This window comes from Petromyzon marinus, chromosome 46 (assembly GCF_048934315.1).
Source record: "Petromyzon marinus isolate PM22_M1 ecotype Great Lakes invasive population chromosome 46, UKy_Petmar_22M1.pri1.0, whole genome shotgun sequence".
In the NCBI taxonomy this organism is placed as follows: Eukaryota; Metazoa; Chordata; class Hyperoartia; order Petromyzontiformes; family Petromyzontidae; genus Petromyzon; species Petromyzon marinus.
The window spans coordinates 6751255-6758297 of record NC_133712.1 but is presented as its reverse complement, the minus strand read 5'-3'; the positions used below and the strand labels follow the sequence as shown (position 1 = coordinate 6758297).

Below are 7043 nucleotides of genomic sequence, written 5' to 3'. Positions count from 1 at the left end.
CATATTTGTTTCCAAGGAGCCGTGACGTAAAACATTGATTATATCACACTTAATATACATTTAGTAATCTAACTCGGGTCGCTGGGTAGGTAGTGCTGCGTGCTAAACATTGTGCTTGCGTTCCCCACACACAGACACGAGGTCACGTATGCACATGCAGAAACACCCACGCGCGTTTACACACGGACACTCACGATCACGCGCATTTGTTTTTTACCAGCTAAGGCTCGCTGAGCTATTTAGCACTTTTTTTAAGTGACCCAGTCGCAAATAAAATGTCAATGAAGTGTATTAAAGCTTTCGTGACTGCATAAAATTACTCATCATACATACGTGACTTTACCGAAAAAAAACAATGAGTGAATGAAGTGTCTTATCATGTCGACATATATTGCAGCCAAATACTCCAAACGCGTGTTTTTTAATGTGTAGGGAAAAACCGGAGAACCTGTAGTGGATTGCCTTCTTTATGAATCTTGGGGAGACCACAGAATCTAGGGGGTCTTGCAGCAGAAGGTTTTAAGGAGGGACGTTTAGTTGGTTCGATTAGGGAGGTCGAACTTGTGATGATCTTGTTAGTTTTTATAGTTAGGCTATTATTAGGGTATATTTTATTTTTTGAGTAACTTCCATCGTTGAGTAGGTTCTGGATTTTGTTGTTGTACGAATCTTTATCCATAAATACAGTAGCGTTTCCTTTGTCTGCTGAGAAGATGACTATATCACTTCTGTTTTTTTAAATTCGCGAGTTCAGAGCGTTCATTTTTGCTGATGTTGCTAATGGGTTTCTTAGCATTCTTAAGAATACCTTCTTTGGTTCTTTCGGTAAAGTCACGTAGAATGAGAATAAAATAATAAATTGATAAAATAAAATAACACAATAATATTCTCACGACGTTTCGGCCACAACACAAGCGGCCTTCATCAGGTGAAGGGAGCGAGACTGTCTGGTAGGACCGTGCTGGAGTGAGAGAGCCACGTTCAGATCACGGCTTTTAAGCTGTGTGAGAGGAACAAAGAGCCTTGACGAAGGAATTAGCATAAAATTTAGCATTGAAAAGGCTGAATGATTAGCTTGTGACTGGTCACAGAAATAGCTATGTTAAAAGTTAAAGCATACACATCCGCAGAGGCACCCATTGTTAAAAGGAATTAGCATAGAATTTAGCATTGAAATAGCTAAATTAAGGCATTCACTTGTAACTGCTACAGAAATAGTTACGTTGAAGTCAGAGCATACACATTCACCGAGGCACTTAGTACAAATCAAAACAGGAGAATTTAGCATTGAAATAACTAGGCGAATTTAGCATTGAAATAACTGGGTGATTTGCTAGTGACTGGTCACAGAAATGACTACAAATCTGAGCTATTCACAGTACTATATAGTGAACCAATAAAAAACTAAAATATAAATTACCTTCATGTTATCAATAAACTCTATATTCTCCAATCAGCTAAGCTACCAACCATAAGTCGTTATATATCACAATGCTATATGGCGAAAAAATGGGTGGATTCTTACCCTCAAATTTCCGTACCACGGATAGCTACGGGCCCCGTTCAGACGGACGAGTTCGTCCATGGTCGGAACAGAGGAGGGGGAGAGAGACAGCTGCGAAGCCCTAGTATACTCCATGTTGTAAACCATACCATTAACCGTGGTGTGAGAGGTATTAAGAGGCAATGCTGGCGAAAGAGCTGCGGTCTGAAGGTCATCATAAAATTACAATTAATTAAGAACAGAAATGATTTCTGTTCTTAATTAATTGTAGAAATGATTTCTGTTCTTAATTAATTGTAATTTTAAGATGACCTTCAGACCGCAGCTCTTTCGCCAGCATTGCCTCTTAATACCTCTCACACCACGGTTAATGGTATGGTTTACAACATGGAGTATACTAGGGCTTCGCAGCTGTCTCTCTCCCCCTCCTCTGTTCCGACCATGGACGAACTCGTCCGTCTGAACGGGGCCCGTAGCTATCCGTGGTACGGAAATTTGAGGGTAAGAATCCACCCATTTTTTCGCCATATAGCATTGTGATATATAACGACTTATGGTTGGTAGCTTAGCTGATTGGAGAATATAGAGTTTATTGATAACATGAAGGTAATTTATATTTTAGTTTTTATTGGTTCACTATATAGTACTGTGAATAGCTCAGATTTGTAGTCATTTCTGTGACCAGTCACTAGCAAATCACCCAGTTATTTCAATGCTAAATTCGCCTAGTTATTTCAATGCTAAATTCTCCTGTTTTGATTTGTACTAAGTGCCTCGGTGAATGTGTATGCTCTGACTTCAACGTAACTATTTCTGTAGCAGTTACAAGTGAATGCCTTAATTTAGCTATTTCAATGCTAAATTCTATGCTAATTCCTTTTAACAATGGGTGCCTCTGCGGATGTGTATGCTTTAACTTTTAACATAGCTATTTCTGTGACCAGTCACAAGCTAATCATTCAGCCTTTTCAATGCTAAATTTTATGCTAATTCCTTCGTCAAGGCTCTTTGTTCCTCTCACATAGCTTAAAAGCCGTGATCTGAACGTGGCTCTCTCACTCCAGCGCGGTCCTACCAGACAGTCTCGCTCCCTTCACCTGATGAAGGCCGCTTGTGTTGTGGCCGAAACGTCGTGAGAATATTATTGTGTTATTTTATTTTATCAATTTATTATTTTATTCTCATTCTACGTGACTTTACCGAAAGAACCAAAGAAGATGAATCATTGCAGTCACGAAAGCTTTAAATCGAAATTCTTAAGAATAGTTGCTATTTCAGCTCTCGCAACGTCTGCTTGGATGTGTCCTATGCCTTTAAGGGCCACATCGACCTGAGAGATGATATCATCTACAGGAATATGTTTCACCGCACGTCATGTTGCTCTCGTTTTGCGGTGAACAGCACACCATTCTAAAACCTAAAATGGTATGCCAAAAGGAAATATATCGGAACTCTGCTCTGTCTCTATGTATAAACAAAAGTATTATTTAGCACATTGGCCTATTGGCTTTTCAGTCCGTGTCTCACTGCTAAAATTAGTAATGGGCAGCCCCAAAACCCTCTTGCAGCCTCTCCATACAATAGCCATTGTTAACAGTTGATTGCATGCGATTCTGCATTACCCAAAATACCGTGCAGCATCTCCAATCTGTCGCGTTATTATGGCTGCCGTGGTCACGTGACGGACTCGATGGACCCCGAGGAGCGATTCGAAGGGCCGGTGGATGCCACCGACACCATCCTGGAGCGTGTGGTGGGTGAATCTTACTTTAGTACGAGTGCAGCTGGGCTAGTGCTGGGCTGATCTGTATTTCCATGAACTGTAGTGTTTTTCCACCGTGATTGCCACGCTCCCCTCTTATTGACCAGCTCTTGGTTCCCAGCAACCCTCGTCTGGCCGTATGGTCTTACTGTTGCTAAGCAGAGACACTGAAGTCTGAAATGCAAGGCGTTTGGATTGAAGACTAGTTATGCTGATGTGGTTGTGTATTTCACACGTGTGTAGTTTGTACGTGTGACTGTGCTTGCTTATTGCACTTTGTATTGACGCTCAAGTACATGTCTGGTTGGGAGTATGGCGATGTGTGTGGTAATATGTGATGGTGTATATTTCTATGTTACTGGTTGTGTTTACATGTTGTGTTAATGTGTAATATGTAGGATGTAAGGTTGCATTAGTCATCGGATGTGTGGAAACGCATGTATTGACCAAACCACCCTAGATCTCCAATGATTAGCAGGATTGTGCATGGATATTGCTTGCATGAATGATCACAATTCCTAATCGTTATTATATGTTCCCTGCACCTCCGATTAGCATGGTTGGCTACATACGGTGTAAAATAAGTTCAACATACAAAATTCATTTCATTCTCTACTCTACGTTCCCACATTGATGCTCCCCACCAACACACTAACCCACACTGAACAAATGTGAAGTATGGTCAATTAACCCCCTCAACCCAAATTGCATGGGGAGGCCCTCATCGATGAAGTGCTGATTGAGTGAGTTGTAAATGGAGTTGTAAATAGGGTGTATGGTTGTTGCGACATGAGTAGTAGGTGTCATGTGATGTCATGTGATTGTTGAGTGTTGTATGTGATTGTATACTTTTTTTACGTGGCTTTTATGCCTTGTGTATACAATTGTGTAATTATGTCGCTGTGTGTAGTTACATAGTTGTGTTGTGTATGTGGTTGTGTCATTGTTTTGCTTCGTGTAGTGATTGTCGTCTGTTGTGCATGTGGTTGTGTAATAATTTTTCCCTGTGTGGTGCAGGGCACGTTGTTGGACGAGGTATCAGGGGTGAACAAAAATAAGGCCCCCGTGCTCCCCCAGGGAACCCTGCCCCCCAAGACCATCGTGTCCTCGTGGAATCGTCGGGTACACAAATACACGACATTCACGACGCAACACACGACGAGTATGCACTAAATTCACACGCGTTATACGTGAAGTGTTGGATCCTCGCTGCCTGAAGATCACAGGAGACGGTCTTAGATGATTGGCAGATGCACCAACTGTGACATACACACAACAAAGGCATTTGGGACCCCCACACACACAAGACATATGTATGAAGTGGTTGGGTGGCTTACGATTAATACTGGATCAGAGATACTTGAGCTGGTACCACTGTGATCCTGGGTTTTAATCTGGGTTTCAGCCACCGAAATCTCAGGTGTATTGAGATGGTCTCCATCTAGTCACCAGAAGATTGAAAACACGTTTCAACCTTCTGTCAGTTCACTGCTGTATGACTATAATTAATATAAAACGTGACACACTCAATTCAAAGCGTGTGTCTTAAACGTACAAATCAATTTTAATGAATCTGTAACGTTGCATGCCTAGTTGTCGTCGACAGTGATCCGCTGACTCAACGTTTCAGTACTCTGCTGAGTCAGCATCTCGGCTCTCACGCAGAACCAGGAGTTTGCCTCGGCGCGAGGCCGCACATTCCACGCGCTGCAGGCCAAGAACATCGCACGGCCACAGCTCAGCTTCACGCAGAGAGTGGACAACTCAAACGTGCCTTTCCTGCCCAAGCTGCGTGTGAAGCCCAATGCCCTCAAGCCGCTGCCAGCAGATACGGAAACACATCAGGGACACATACGGCCCATGGGGCCAGATGGCATGCAACCACATTTCATACAACCCATGACTTTGATGTGTGTTGAAATTTTTTGCGCACCGTCTTACGTAGCCAACCGTGCTAATCAGAGGTGCGACTGCACTTTATATATCCCGTAACCACATGAGGCCGAGCATTTTGAAATGGCACTCAAAGAATATTCATCTCTCGCTGAATATTCATCACACTCGTACAAATAAGCACATATGTTAACATGTAATAAATGACTAATGCATCTCAAATCTTCTCATGCTGTGACATGGATCACTTTACATAAAGAACCAAAGAGTATGGATCATTGCAGTCACGAAAACTGCAAATCTAGAATATTGCATAAAAGCTGTTATGTATGCAAATAATTACATCGAGGTGCATGCTGGGAATTACTGACAAGAAGAAGACGAATACAAACTGGAAAACAAATGGAAATAAAATATGGATTGTTTTGGGGAATCAAGTTGCCTTTGGCAGGAAGCTTTACTCAAAAGGATGGACAAGAAAGTTAATGAAATAACAGCCAAAGGAGTGAATCTTTTAATATGACCACCGTGGTGATTGTGTGATGAGATTTGCTCATGCACAGACGTGAGATGAATTGTTGAATCACTCGACAGTGAAGTATGGGGAGGCCTTTACCCAGCAGTGATAAACGACGGCTAATGAGGTTGGTGTGAATGTGTGTTTGTGTGATTGCAGCACTGCGTTTACGCCGGGACGTGCGCCCGGATGACCTGGACGTACCTCCCGCCCTCGCTGACCTCCTGCACCAGCAGCGTACGCATACACAGGAAGACGTGTACGTACACACACACACACTAACATACAGACACACGCACAGATGCACACACCAATACCATCGGAGGCACAAAGATATGTACTCATGCATGCATCAACACAATAAGATGAATGTATATACGTACTAATGCAGGCACATAAAACAACAACAAGCACAATTTACCACTAGTGCTAGGCTAGGTACACTCTGAGGCCACGTGAAGTGTTGAAGGCTCACTGGCAGGAGATAATATAGATTGTTGTGCTGTTTGTGAGCACTTATGAAGATTGGCACAGCACACAAGGGGGTAGTGTGGGAAACACCATGCCGAGGTGCTGGTTATCTCCCCATTACGGATGTACAGTATATACACTGCACCAGGTACTCATTCAAGGTGGAGTTCACCTAGCAAAGGCTCAAGACCAGTTCAGAAATTCTCCAATTGTAATATGAGGCGCAAATATATCGACTCATACACTGATGTAAACAGTTGCGCAAAGATGTGTACACTTAAATCTTGACTTAAAGCTTTCGTGACTGCAGGAATTCATATTATTTGGGTATTTTGGTAAAGCCACGTAGATAGATCAAATAATAAAAAATAATAAAGATAGAAATAATAAAAATAATAACAATATCACGACGTTTCGATCGCAACACAAGCAATCGTCATATGGTGACGATTGCTTACAAGCAAATTCCTTAAATTGACATGCTAATCTCTCACAATGTAATGGCCACCCCCACAGCTTCATTTGTCAAGATTTACCTGATCTTATTACACAGACACGATTTCAACCGAGAAGATGGGTACAAACCGAGCAATCATTGGAAGGACGTTATTAACCAGTTTAGGTCATAACTGGCTGTGATGTTCCCTCTCTACTTACCTATGTGAGCAGTTACATTTCAACTCTCTGCGTTACATTCACTAACACAACCACTTTTAGAGGTGTTAGTAAATGGCGGCTTGCCATCCTTTTCCACCTCCATGTGGCAATGTTCTTGCCGAGCTCTCTCCGAGCTTACATTGACAAGCAAATGTCTTACATTGACATGCTAATCTCTTACAATGACAAGCAAATGTCTTACATTGACAAGCAAATCTCTTACATTGACATGCTAATCT

At 42.1% G+C, this 7043-nt stretch overlaps 1 long non-coding RNA gene across 1 annotated transcript; it reads left to right on the top strand.

The window, feature by feature from the left end:
- The first annotated feature begins 3144 nt into the window (after nt 1-3144).
- Nucleotides 3145-6419, top strand: LOC142930985 (uncharacterized). The gene is made up of 2 exons (XR_012946980.1): nt 3145-3257; nt 4284-6419. It is a non-coding gene; the product is annotated as an uncharacterized LOC142930985 (long non-coding RNA).
- Nucleotides 6420-7043: the final 624 nt, after the last annotated feature.